A 14,192-nucleotide genomic window follows, 5' to 3' on the forward strand; every position below is an offset into this window, starting at 1 on the left:
CTGCTTTCTACTAACTTTCCATTATTAAAAAAATAAGAATAATCAAATTTTAACCTCCAAATTGCAAACCTTCAATTTTTGAGTCTCAGATCTTCTCTCTTCTGTCTTTGCTTCATCATCTTTCCTCTAAACTCTCCAGTTTTAGTGGTAGTTGCTAGTTTACTACACTAATACCTTCTTATTGCAAAAATAAGTGAATTGATAGTCTAACAATATCATACTAATTCAGAAGGTTGTTCATAGAAGTGCTTAAGTTCCTCTTTAACTGAATTCACATGCTTAAAACTAAATGCTTGCTTAACAACTTCCCTAAAGATAGGCAGACCTAAATAACTGCTTCAAATATGCTTTATAAATGCTTTTTTAAGTCCCCAATTTAGAAAAATATGCTACCTAAATATGATTATTCAAATATAAACATAAACATTTGTTTTACTGAATATATCATCTTCACCTACTAATATGCTTTGCAGCGAGAATTCTGTTAGTGATATCACAGAAGAACACATTCTGAAATGGACTATTTGAGCTGGAAGGTACTATTCACAGTCTGACACAAGAGGCCCATTTAACAAAGACTTTTTCAGAATGCAACAATAAAACATCCCAAGTCAAATGAGTAACATTAGTTTATATTTCCATACAATGTTCTCATTCTATGCTATGAAAGTAGAACTATCGCTTTTATTAATTGAAAGTGTATGTTTTAAGCTGTTAGCACCATTTTTTCTGAATATCAGAGAGCTGTACTATTTTAATGAAATAACACATTACAAAGAACTAAATTGGGCTTTTTATTATAATTTTTGCCCTTTAGCAAAACTACACTTTAAGTGTTTTAAAAGCAGACATAAGAAATGAATAAAGGTATTAATTTAATTTAAATTAGAATTTACTAATATTTTTTAAAAAAACAAACCACCAAACAAAAAAACCAGTATTCTAGCCAGCCAGCCGAGAAATTTTAAACTTGAATGTAGTTGTACAATGTAACGCATTTTACTGTTTAAGAGAATTTCTGTGTCTCATTCCATCTCCATACCACCTACCTGCCTACATATTTTCTACCTTTTTCACATATTTAACACAAAGGATTTGAAAAGGTAAAACACTGACAGACTGGTATGAAAGAGTAAACATGTCCATCATTTTTATACAAATCTTCATAAGAATTTCACAAACCTTTTTGAAAAAGGTTAGAGTTTGATTTAAAATAGCCAATTTTCTCATGTTTAGCAAATAAATTTTTTTTAAAAGTCAATATAGGATTTTATATCAACAATAGTCTCCAAAAAAGTTAGAAAAATTGCCCCAGAACATTTGTTATGCGAACCAAGAGAAGACAACAGAAAAAAATAAAAATAATGAAACACTGACCATTTATATTTTGGAACATAAGAATTGTCCAAATGAGATTAGCTGATACTACAAGCTTCACACAGACACAAGAACCCCTAAAGTAGGCAGTTATAGAATAACCTCTTCAGGGGAGGTCTCTTTCTAACTCCATTAGTTTAACTTATACCCCGAAGTAAAACAATTTTGATTCCTTCAAAAACATTTTGTTTGTTTACTTGTTTAGCTGGTGATTTTAGGAAGTTTTACAATGGATTCGTTTACAAGAGAAGTTGAAATTTACAAATCACCTTAAGCAAGTGTTAAATGTCTGTCTTAATGCTCCATTTAATGATTATTTTTTGTTTTGTCTCATACCACTGTGCTAAAAAAATAATAAAAAGACAAAGAAAAAAGAAAAAAAAAGGGAAAAAAAAACAACCCACACACCCCAAAACATGACAGCCATTCTGATTCTAAACAGCTTTATTAGTTTTGGTACCAGAAGCATTCTGAAGTACCTTTCTTTTACAAGGGGCTTCCTATTTTTGAGGGACAAAGCGCTCTGTAAATTCAAACCAATTTATTATGAAAAGGAAACCATGACAACTGTTTGTACTCTTGCTTTATTATTATATCTGACACAGTCACTTGCCCTGCTTTCAGCTGGGATAGAATTAATTTTCTTCCTAGTAGCTGGTACAGTGCTGTGTTTTGGATTTAGGATGAGAATAAGGTTAAAAACACACTAATGTTTTTAGTTGTTGCTGGGTAATGTTTTTACTAGAGTCAAGGACTTTTCAGTTTCTCAGGCCCTGCCAGCGAGAGGGCTTGGAGGGGCATGGGAAATTGGGAGGGGACACAGCCAGGTCAACTGACCCGAACTAGCCAAAGGGATATTCCATACCATAGGACATCATGCTCAGTATATAAAACTGGGGGGAGTTGGCCAGGGCCTGTAGATCACTGCTCAGGGACTGGCTGGGCATCAGTCAGCAGGTGGTGAGCAATTGTATTGCGCATCACTACTTGTTTTTTTTCTCCCTTCCCTTTGGATTTCATTTCTCTCCCCTTCTCCCTCCTTTTCATTATAATTGTTATTATTATTGTTTAGGGTTTTTCCCTCCTATTTTAATTATTAATTTATTCTTATCTCAACCCTCGAGTTTTACATTCTTTTCCGATTCTCCTCCCCATCCCTCTGAGGGAGGGTGGCTGCATGGTACCTAATTTCTGGCTGAGGTTAAAAAAAAAGACATCGCACTTAAAAATTCAATCTACTACTGTTGCTAGGAGTCAGTTGCTGTGCAACCTAAAAGGTATGTGGTGCTTTCAGGTTAAGAAGTATTAATAAATCTGTAGGCCTCCGTATACATTTCTGACCAATTTACTTAAAAAGCTTAAAACTCTTCTCAAATAGTCACCACACACCTCCAGATATTTTTTTTTTTTTTAAGGGTCATACTAACAGATTTTAACAATTGCACTGGGTTTTGGCTGGGATAGAATTAATTTTCTTCATAGCAGCTTGTATGGTTCTGTGTTTTGAATTTGTGACTAAAACAGTGTTGATGACACATCCATATTTTAGCTATTGTTGAAGAGTGCTTATGCAGTGTCAAGGCCTTTTGTTTCTCACACTGCCCTGCCAGCAAGTAGACTGGAGGTGCTCAAGAAGTTGGGAGGGGACACAGCTGGGACAGCTGACCCCAACTGACCAAAGATATATTCCATGCTATATGAAGTCACACTTGGCAATAAAAGCTGGAGGGGGAATGAGGAGGAACGGGAGAATGTTCAGAGTTATGGCACTTGTCTTCCCAAGGAACCATTACACAAGATGAAGCCCTACTTTCCTGGGAATGGCTAAACATCTGCCTGCAGATAGGAGGTAGTGAATGAATTCCTTATTTTACTTTGCTTGTACACACAAGTAAATATTTAATATTAAATAAGAAAAATTAAAGCAGTACACATCTTCACTGCATTCTAACTGAAAGCAAACAACAAAGTTTTCCTCTAATTTATCATTTCAGAGGACAATTAAGAATCTTAAACAGCAAGAATCCTCAAAGTTAATGTTTCAACAACTAAAACAGCTGCACGTGTTCTGTAGAGATACTTTATTTTACGCTCCCAAAGAAGAAGATATCAAGCTCTATATTTTTGGTCCATAAATTAACAACCTAAAATAAACACCTTAAAAATGGCAGTATGATGCTTCATATTTACTTTTTATATCTACATACGCCCAACGGATCTTCAAGTTGACTCTAAGATGTCAAACTGTTCTTCTGGTTTTGCTCATTATTTTCAATCATAAAGACTCTGCAGGCAGAATTAGATATCTACAAATACCACTACGGGATCACTGCTTTCAAAAATATTTTAGCAAGTCCACTAGAAAAGGACTAAGGAATGGGACATCAAAGAAGTGAACAATATGGGTTTTCTCCTATAAGTTGTTCTATAGTAGCACAATTAAGGACATCTGTAGGAAATAGGAAATCTGGCTTATGCCTTTTGCTCTTTAAATGTATCCATATTACAATAGATGGAGTATAGGGCACGGATGTTTGCTGATTGGTCAGATGACTATTGCCAAATGGAATACATAACACCTCAACACTGACTGCCTCTTCTTCAATAGTAGCATAAATTTAGTCTTGCTTTTCCACTGATAATTATTCTGATGAAATCTGTGTTTTTGAAACTTCTGCTCCTCTTTCAAATAAGATGGAGGGCAATATCACAGAAACTATTTCCTTAGGAACACAAGAATAAAAAGATGCCTCAAAAGTTATCGGAAAGGCTAAAATAACTAGTCATTTCATACTAGTTGGTCGAGGTTTTCTACAGGGACCTCAGAAAAGAATAACAAAAATGAAGACTGCTTTGAAAGCAAAAAGTCAGGGAGGAGGAGCAAATTTCTCCCTAAAAAAGCATTCATGAATGAGAACAGTTTTGTAACTGGTATTTTGTTTCTTCTCCAGAATTCATAAGTTTGTAATGTTTTTCCTGAAGCAAAACCAAACTTTTTTTTTTTGCCTACATTAGGATAATGGGCTTATAAGACAAACCATAAAGAGAAGTTGCTTCATCAGGGTGGTGAGGCACTGGAACAGGTTGCCCAGAGAAGTTGTGAACACCCCATCCCTGGAAACGTTCAAGGCCAGGTTGGATGGGGCTTTGAGCAACCTGGTTTAGTGGAAGTTTCTCTGCCCATGGCAGGAGGGTTGGAACTAGATTATCTTTAAGGTTTCTTCCAATCCAAACCATTCTACAAGTCAATTATCTCCTGTGCTTTTAGGATTTAGCCTTGTAAAGAACACAGTAGCAACTCCGAGTCATGAATCAAGCACCCATTTCCATCAACACAGGCAAAAAGATAAATATAAAGACTTAATAAGTACAGTAGTTGCTACTTTTAATCACTTTCAAGGACAGACCACTGCAACATTAAAAGCTACCCTATTGATTGTGATCTCAAAAGTGATGGAAAACAGTCTAAAATTGTTATATCTACACAACTACAGTTAAAGACATCTAGATATATTGTACTGTAAAAGTAGTTGTACTTAAAGCTAGCTAACAATTATCTGAACTACATTTTACAGCCTTGAGTTTTTTAGATCTAGTTTCTACTCAGAGCAAGTGTTTTCCTCCGTGTTGCTCAAAGATATACTAGAGATGGGAGAGACTTTAGCAAAGAGAAGTTGCAATGCTGTTCAACTTCAATTGTTCCATAAGTAACCCTTTATTAGTACCATAGGACAGTCCCTTGAACGTAACTGAAGTAAATGAAACTTCTGTAGACATATAGATTTGTTTATATAAAACAGGATAGAGCCTCAGTCTGTTAAGTTTGGTGAGACAGATTGATTTAATAAGTATTCCTCACATGAAGAAATGCAACCAGAACCAGACCTTACTGAGATTAAACCAGCAACTCCCCCTCCACTATCTCACTCATCTGTGAGACCAGCATGCTTCTACAGTACAAATTGTCCAAATTCAATGCTCCCTTTAGTCTTTTCCACTCAAATTCCTTCTCCCTCCCTCACTCCTTCTCAGCAAACTTTTAATTGATGCAAATATGTAGAGTAGGCATTGACACATGCAGATGATTATTCTCTCTAAACAGCTGTTTCACATGTACATGATCAAGATCTACCCAAAGTGAAATGGACATTGCCATCTACACTTAAGATTTCTGAACATTTTCCAGTATAAATATGTTTTCATTTTAGTGTATCTTCATTAAATTTATTCTTTTTCTGGCTGGGCATAGTGTCAATCACACAGAACTTTCAGGAAAATTAACTTCTCTGCAATTCCAAGAATAGGGCATGTTAAAAAAAAAAAAACACCAAAAAAACCACCCCAAACCTCAATCACCTGTATTTATATGTATATATAGATACATATATATAAAATATATAACATATACTATCTATGTTTTTATATATTTAAAATAACCAAAACAAACAGAAAAACACCCAGCTACTCCAATATTAAGTTTTAGTAAATCCCTGATTTTTTTAATGGTAAATTTAATATGCTAAAGGGTTATCACACCAACAGGCACATCAAGTCAGGCACAGAAGCACTACTATATCACAAAGGGAGCAGGCTTTAATATGTTCTGCAAAAATCTAAGCAGATGTCAACCGAGCACATTTACAGATAATTTCTAAACTAAAAAAATAAAAAACTTCCTCAGATTCTCCTACATGACAAAAAGACAAATTCCTCAACATTATTATTTTCACAATACGTTTGAAGGTGTGTTAACCAATCTTCAGGTTGCTGGTGTGAAAAAAAAAAGATCCTGAACTGCTGAATAAGCGTTCTTTCTAGTCATTTGAAATTGGCTGAAGGAGCCTTCTTCAAAATAAGTTTTAAATGTCAATTTTGTGTATATTGAGATGAAGCAGGTAATGTTACACCCCAAAAGAAAACAGATTAACAGAAGAGTAACTATAGGCTATCCCTGCAGCTCAGCTGGGCATACTTCAGAGATGTCCAATACACAATGCTTCCCAGCCTTGCCACATCCCAAAACGTCAAGTAAACTGTGAAACATTAAACCGTGTGGAAGCAAAGCATCTAACAAGGAAAAGAAAAGAACAGTGGATAGGAAACAATTCAGCAAAAAGGAACCATACTGAGGAAATTAATAAAGGTTGAAACTAAGTGACAGCAAATACAGAAAACAATTATAAAATGTACATGAACAGACAAAACTATAAGTGATTAAAAAAAAAGTAAAACTAAAACATAAATTGCAAAACCAAAGAAAATGTTGACACAAAAAAGATTTAAAGCCTGGCATTTAGTTTAACTTCTTATCTAGAAACAAAGTGAGCAAACTGTTCCAAGGATGTTCTTTAGCTTCCCCCATCATCTGAATTCCAAATATTTTGTCTTCCGTTTCACAGGCTTGTATCTGCAGGTTAGTAAACAGCAATTCCAGAAAATTAATCTTTTTTTTCCCCTAATAAATATTACTTTACAGTTAGCTCAAAACTAGGTTTAATTGAAAAGGACCGATAATGCAATAACACAATGAAAAAGGGAATCACTGAAGATAAAAATATCCCTGGTTTGTACCACATAATTATGGGTGTAAGAGGCAACTAAATATTTCAGATGGCACTAAACCGGGGGGGGGGGGATAGACTAGAGGACTAGAACAAATCCAAGCAAAGCAATTATACAGGAAATGCACATGGGATTTATGTTAAGAAGCAATGAAAAAAAAACACTGGCTAAGGGGTGTTTTTCTTCTTTTAAGTTAATTTATAAATAGGTTAAAACCCACAGTAGATAGGTTCTGTCATTGTTTTTCTACATAGCACTTGTATTATGTAGCAGAGAGATGCTATATTCATAAGAAAGATAGTGTGTATTTTTTTTTTATAAGAGGTGCACTTCCTAACACAGTATAAGCTAGTGTTAAACTATGAAACTATTTTAGAATACCTACTGAGATAACGTAACTTAATACAGAAACTGAATGACAACAGGAAACCATATGGATCAACAACAAGGCATGGATGGACCACCTTAATTAAGGAAACGTACCCAGGTTGATGGTTCTTATTCCTATGGAACTATACATTAAAGACTTCTTTAGCTCTTCAGAAACAAATGTTTCTAAGAAAGTAAGACAAACACACAGCATCGCATGCTTTAAATATACACAACTCCTTTGAGTTTACTGAAAACTTAGTGGTTTCTATAAAATTCCATAAAATCCATAAAATTCCACAAGTAATATGAGCTGGAGAATTCAAAAAGGCTCTGAACCAGTACATGAAAAATAATACAATCAAATACTTCAGGTAGAACAAATATGTTTTTATAATAAAATGAAAATGCTACCTGATGAGAACAGAAAGCTGGGAATTCAGAAGTACAGCCATAAAATTAAATTATACTTGCAACCAGTTAGCTCGGTTTATGGAAAAGACAGCTAATTGCACTGAATGACTTCATATAGTACCAATTAGCCCTTCATCCTCTACTATTAACTACCTGTTACCACTAGCCTTCCCCTACTGATATACAAGATACTTTGGAACATTAAAAGTACTGCAGCATGTCAGATAACTTCCGATATAAAAAATTTTAAAAAAAGATAAATACCCTTCCTAATAAACAGCCACAGGGTAATTTATATCATTTTCCCTCCTCTAGAAATGATGTCTCTTCCCATATTATTAAATGGGAGGGAAGAAAGGCTAAAGAGAAAGCGCTCAAGGCTTCTCTCTCCCCCCTCCCCCTCAACCAATAGCGAAGCCCAATGGAGCAGTCCCAGCCCGAATGCTGCAAGGAGGAAGTAAAGGGGGGGGGGGGGGAGGGGAAGAAAGGGATAGAAAAGCAGGACTGAAAGCTTGTACAGAACAGTTACATTCACCTGAACTGTGGAAAGCTGTGTTGTTGTTCTTGCTGGTGGTAGCCGTTGTAGATGAGGAAGGAGATGGAAAGCAGCGGAAGAGCAGTTGTTGATAAGTAACAGTCACCAGGACTACGGTGACTATGGCGCTTGATTCACAAGGCAACAGTTGCTATAACTCACAAAAGAGAGAGAGCAAGCGAGAAAGAAGGAGGCAGTGGCTTAGCCGAAGAGACCCGGAAGAGGCAGGACCTTCCACATGACAGACAGCTTCTAAGGCAAGAAAGGAGGGGGATCCGTTTCCTTAAGAGGGAAAGAAAAGGTTGGGAGGGACGTATTAACTCATCCACCTTGATAAAGGCGTGCGAGGGCATATTCTACCCCCCAACAAGCAAAGCGGTAGTAGTACGACAACGGACTATCCACGGATGTAAGATCACACCACATCGGAGCAGGCAGCAAGAGAGCCTGTAGTGGTAGCTGATTGTTCAAATAGCAACCATCAGGCAGAAACCCGAGTGGGAGAGAGAAGAGAAGAGGAGGTGTGGTTACATTAGCATATCTGTCTCCTGCATCGATCATGCTCACCGATATCCTGATGTCATATCCGGTTAGCAGCTAAGATGGGGGGGGTGGGGGGGGTGGTGCGTAGGGATCTCTGTTCAGTGGATTGCTTTGCTTTTTCCACCCTGCTTGCTTTTTGCTACTTGGAAGCAATTTAAAGTGAACAGGAAGTTTTGCTTTGTGCTTACTGCAAGTTCAAGCTCCTGTTCAATTTAACTAAGTACCAATAAAAGAAGTGGAAGATTAATTTCTTAGCACAGGATAATGAACCAATTTCCCAGTTAATATCTTTGAAAATTTAAAATACTAATTTTTATTTTGGCACTGTTTGCTACAGCGTCAGCTGAAGAGAGCTCACACAGCTACTGTTTTGCAGCGGCTTTTTACCCCTTCTTAAATATGTTATCACAGAGGTGCTACCAACGTTGCTGATTGGCTCAGCTTTGGCCAGTGGTGAGTCCATCTTGGAGCCATCTGGAACTGGCTCTGTTGGACATGGGGGAAGCTTCTAGCATCTTCTTACAGAAGCCATGCATGCAAGCAAAGCAAAACAAGGAATTCATTCACCACTTTCCATGGGCAGGCAGGTGTTCAGCCATTGCCAGGAAATCAGGGCTCCATCATGCATAACGCTTACTTGTGAAGACAAAGGCCATAATGCCAGATGCCTCCAATTTCCTCCTTCTTCCCCCCTGTTTATATACTCAGCATGATGTCATATGGTATGGAATATCCCTTTGGCTGGTTCAGGTCACCTGTCCCAGCTGTGTCCCCTCCCAATTTCCTGTGCCCCTCCAGCCCTCTCTCTGGCAGGGCCCAAGAAACCAAAAAGTTCTTGGTTTAGGATAAACATTACCCAGCAACAACTAAAAACATCAGTGTCCTATCAACATTGTTCTCACATCGAATCCAAAACACAGCACTGCACCAGCTACTAAGAAGAAAAAAATTAACTCTATCCCAGTTGAAACCAGGACAAGCTGTTATTGCTGTTTAGCTATTAAGGGGCAGGTTTCTGTGCTTGCCATGGGGCTTGCTTGCCTCACTGTATATTGGAGTCTAGTGCTCATTAGTGGCTACTTCTTGCTTTCACTGCTTGCTGTACTACTGTACTGCTTATCAACTTACTGTGCTGTGCCTGGGAACATTTTGATAATAGCAATGGCATTGTCCCCAGGCTGGCAGATGGCCAGGGCATGGCTGCTGTTTCTGTGCTGCTGTACTGGATAGGCTGGAACTCCAGTGTAAACTCGAGTCAAAGGGACTGTGACCTGTGGATGAGTCTATGTAGGAGCAGGACACCCAAAAGCACCTGTGGCCATGAATAAGTCCATGCTTGAGCAGGTATATCTCGGAGCGTCTGTGGCCATGGTTATGTCTGTGCCACATCAGGTATGCCTCTGAAGGAATTGTGGCCCAAGGACAAGTCCATGCTGCAGCAGGTACACCTTGAAGCATCAGTGGCTGTGCGTGAGGTCATGCTGGAGCACCTCAGTGTGTGGCCATGGAGAAGCCCACGACAGAGCAGATATTCCCCTGGAGGGATTGTGGCCAGGGATAAGTCCATGCTGGAGCTGATTTACTTTTGAAGGAACTGTGGTTGTGGGTAAGGCCACGCTGAAGCAGGTCTATGATCATGGCCCATGGATAAGGCCACATTGGAACAGGTGCACCTCAAAATGACTCTAGCTGTGGATGAGTCTATGCTGCAGCAGATATACCCCTGGAGGGACTGTGGCTTATAGCTGAGGCTCCACTTGGAGCAGGTAGAACCCTAAGGGACTGCAGTCTGTGGATAAGTCCAAGCCGGAGCAGGGGCAAGGGGAGGAGTTCATTGCAATGTTAAACCCTACAAGCTGATCTGAAGGGTCCAGGGGTGGAGATTGTAGTGGATATACCTTTAAATTGTTGTAACCCATGATTTGAGTTTCATGTTATAGGAATGACTATAGCAGCAACCACCCGAACCATTGGAGGACAAGCCTTACAAGAAGCAGTGCAAGTGCAGCAGTGACCCGACCTGAGCTGGCTTTGATGCCCGATAACCCCATACAACACACAACCTCTCGTCTCCTGAGTGACCACCATCCATAAGAGATCGTGTTCATGGACTAAATGAACTCAATGGACATTTTGTGGACATTTTATAGACTTTTTAACAGGGGTGTGTATAGACTAGGGGAATGATATCTGTGTATTATATCAAAGGATGGGAAGGATGATGGTGGTTAATGAGGGTGTATTGGAAAGTGTGGCATGACGTAAATGGTATGGAATAAGGGGTGGATATTGTCTTTGGGTGGGTTAAACCATGACATTAATCAATTTGTAGATGGTATTTGTATGTTTAGATATGGGTATTATTGAATAGGACAACTTTTGTACATAGCTAAGATAGTTTTAGCTAGTCAATAGGAACTGGTTATACATACAGTGGAGTGGTCACATAGGATTGTGGGCCAGCTGGATTATAAGAAATCACCGAACAATATTTAGTAGAGTCTCATACGATCCAGCTGAAGATACCGTTAAAGGGTATTTGCAATGCAGACTCCTGTCACCACCTAGACAGCAACTGGCTACCCTGATCAAATGATTCTCCCTAGATTGTTTCACTATGCAGAAGGCTAACCCCCTCCACTGAGTGTTATCCTATGCAGAAGATCCTAATAAATCCCAGTTTCTTTAACTAACACTCTGTGTGTGCATCTGTGGAACATTATTCAGAGCTCAACTTCATTCCTCACAGGAGTTCGGAAAGAAATGGGTCTATCCCAGTATTCCCACTACTCTGCAGAAAAATGTGTCCTTGAGGACCTAAGCGCTGTGGAATAGTTAGCCATAGGCAACAGACCTCTGCATTGTATCCTCAGACACTCAAAGACTGGTAGTCTTGCCTTTTTTTCTCCTTCACAGAGTCCTCTGAGTAAGAAGGGCCACAGAGGCAGTAGCATCTTCACCTCCCTTCATCTGGCCAACTGTTACTGCTTTCCTGCAAGTAGGATGCAGCACACCCCAGAAGGCCATCATGGAGGACATGTTGCAACACCTGAAATCCAAGGTGGTATTCATGAGGAAGAAGAGGGACACCATGCATACCTTTTTTCTAAGAGGTGTTCCAGGATGCACAGTAGGCCCAACTCTGTTTCTTGGCCTATCTACATGCCTGATTGGCAGAGGCTTGGGAGCAAGAGAATCCATAGAGGCAGTAGGATGAGCAGCTTCCAAAGAAGGCCTTCTATCTCCAACCAATTCCCCTACACCATGCTCCTGAACAGCAACAGAACAGCTGAAGGAGGAAAAAAAAAGGGCATCCTTTTCCTCAGAAGGTACTTCCATCTCTACCACTAGCTCCAGTGTGTCCCCTTAAGACTATTCCAAAGTGTCCAAGCAGTGCTAGGAGAACATAGTGTGGCAACAATACTCAGTGGTGACAGCCTGGACCTTTCCTGTTTTGCCTCACAACCATGGGCATGATGCCCACACTTCTAATTGGACTATGTTGACCAGTTTATTAACCGCAGATCATAATATCTGTAGGTATAATTATAGACTCTAAAATACATCCTTTAAACTTCTACTACTAGAAAAGGTTTAGATAAGAGCAAGAAAGATGATCAAACATATAGAATGGCTACTGCATGAGTAAAAACTTTTCAACCTGGAAAAAAAGATAATTTGGGGGATATAATAAAGAAAGATTTACAGAATCACATGGAGATGTGGATTGGTACTGACTATTCATTATCTCTTCCAAAACAAGGACAAGGGACCATAAAACAAAGCCAGTAAGGATTGGGTTCATAACAAACAAAAGGACCTGTTTATTCATACAACAGGTATGAAGAACATTTGGAGCTTCTTGCCAAGAATGTTGTGAATGCAGAAATTCTACATGATTTCAAGGGCAAAGTTGACAAGATTTTGGAAGAGATATATGTTGAGGTTTATTAAATAGATGAACCACATCAGGCTCAGGAAAACCCTGAGGTGAAAATACTTGGAGGATGGGAAAGTATTCAAGAGAAATGTATGTGCTAGACTCTTCTTGCACTTCCTTAGATATCTACTTTTGGACATTGGGCCAATCAGAATACCAGACTAGATGCACCCTTGGTCTGAACCAGTATGTGCAGGAGCGGGCTGGAAACTAGGACCACGCGTGGCAATCAGTTAGCTGAGGGGAATGTGCTCGAGCTTGTCTGGACAACAATTAACATGATGAGACATGTTTGCAGAGCACAGGGGAGTGGGAGACGAATGGCGCCAAGGAAAGGTAACACCTTGCTGTTAATTGCTGGTAGTTAACCACCAATCGGGGATTGCCTAGTATGCAATGCTTAGCTTCAAGAACCAATCTGTTTAAAACGCGCAGCTTCTGAAAGTGTATAAAAACTCATGCTTCTGTACAATAAATTGACATTTGCTTGCATCAAGCTGCGTCCCGTCTCTTCATTTGCCGCAAATTGGTGACCCCGACGTGATCCGTTTAAGGATCTAACGTGAAGGGCTCTCGAATCGCCTAACTGAGCGACATGCAGCGAATCCCACAGAACTTTGAATGATCTGCTGAAAGGAAGCAGGAGCCGGCCATAAATCCCTCCGGAGTTGAGAGGTGAGCTGTGGGAAATCCGGCTTCGTCCCCAGAAAGAGACGTATATAGACTCATAAAGGGTCTTCTAGTCAGATCAGGGAGTCCGTGCCTCAGTCTCCTCAAATGGTGACCCCTATGGTGGTGTTCCGAAGCCTTGGAAGAATAAGGACGGAAAAAAGACAGCTCGTGGAAGAGGGCTGCGTTCCGGAGGAGACGGCTTGGCTGAACGATCGTCTTGCTGTCTGGACCAGGCGGACAACCTAAACCCCGAGGATAACGCCTGTATGCATCGAGACAGGTGAGCAGCCAAGAAACCTTAGAGATTTTAAATATTTGAAGAAATTTTAAGAAGCTTTAGAAACCTGTACTCATTGAGACAGGTGAGCAGCCAAGAAACTTTAGAGACTTTGAAAGAATGAAAGTGTGTACATACAGCAGCCAATTGTATGATGCTGCCACGGAGGGGAACTCCGTGTCGGGAATGCATTTAGCATCTTGGTGGCAAATTCTGACTACTCTTTGCCAAGTGTGGACTAATTCTGCTAACGGTGCTAAACCAGAGGAAGCTGTAAATTCCACCGACAGCGCGACTCTTCTCAAGACACCGTCAGCGATGGCGATTCCGTCCAGACCTCCTCTGCTCCCAAAGCTTCTGTCACTGATTGCAGCAACCCTCGCAACACGGGAGCAAGCACGGGAACAGGACAACTCGGACAATGATTTTATTGACTCTGATAAACCTTTTGATCCAGGTCCTATAGATCTGGAAAAGGAGCTAGACCTTTCCCCCACCCCCTT

At 39.6% G+C, this 14,192-nt stretch overlaps 1 protein-coding gene across 3 annotated transcripts in view; it reads right to left on the bottom strand.

Annotated features, from left to right (window-relative positions):
• LOC119140829 (transcription factor RFX3-like) overlaps positions 1 to 9,241 on the bottom strand; it is a 173,406-nt gene extending 164,165 nt beyond the window's left edge. For 2 of the 3 annotated variants that reach the window (XR_005101740.1, XM_037372463.1), the window contains exon 1: positions 8,258 to 9,241. The gene's annotated coding sequence lies outside the window, so the exon portion shown is untranslated. The remainder of the gene's footprint in view (positions 1 to 8,257) is intronic. The other variant, XM_037372464.1, reaches the window with a different exon arrangement.
• Between the last annotated feature and the right edge of the window lie 4,951 nt (positions 9,242 to 14,192).

The sequence above is a fragment of the Falco rusticolus genome, chromosome W (genome assembly GCF_015220075.1).
Source record: "Falco rusticolus isolate bFalRus1 chromosome W, bFalRus1.pri, whole genome shotgun sequence".
NCBI lineage: Eukaryota > Metazoa > Chordata > Aves > Falconiformes > Falconidae > Falco > Falco rusticolus.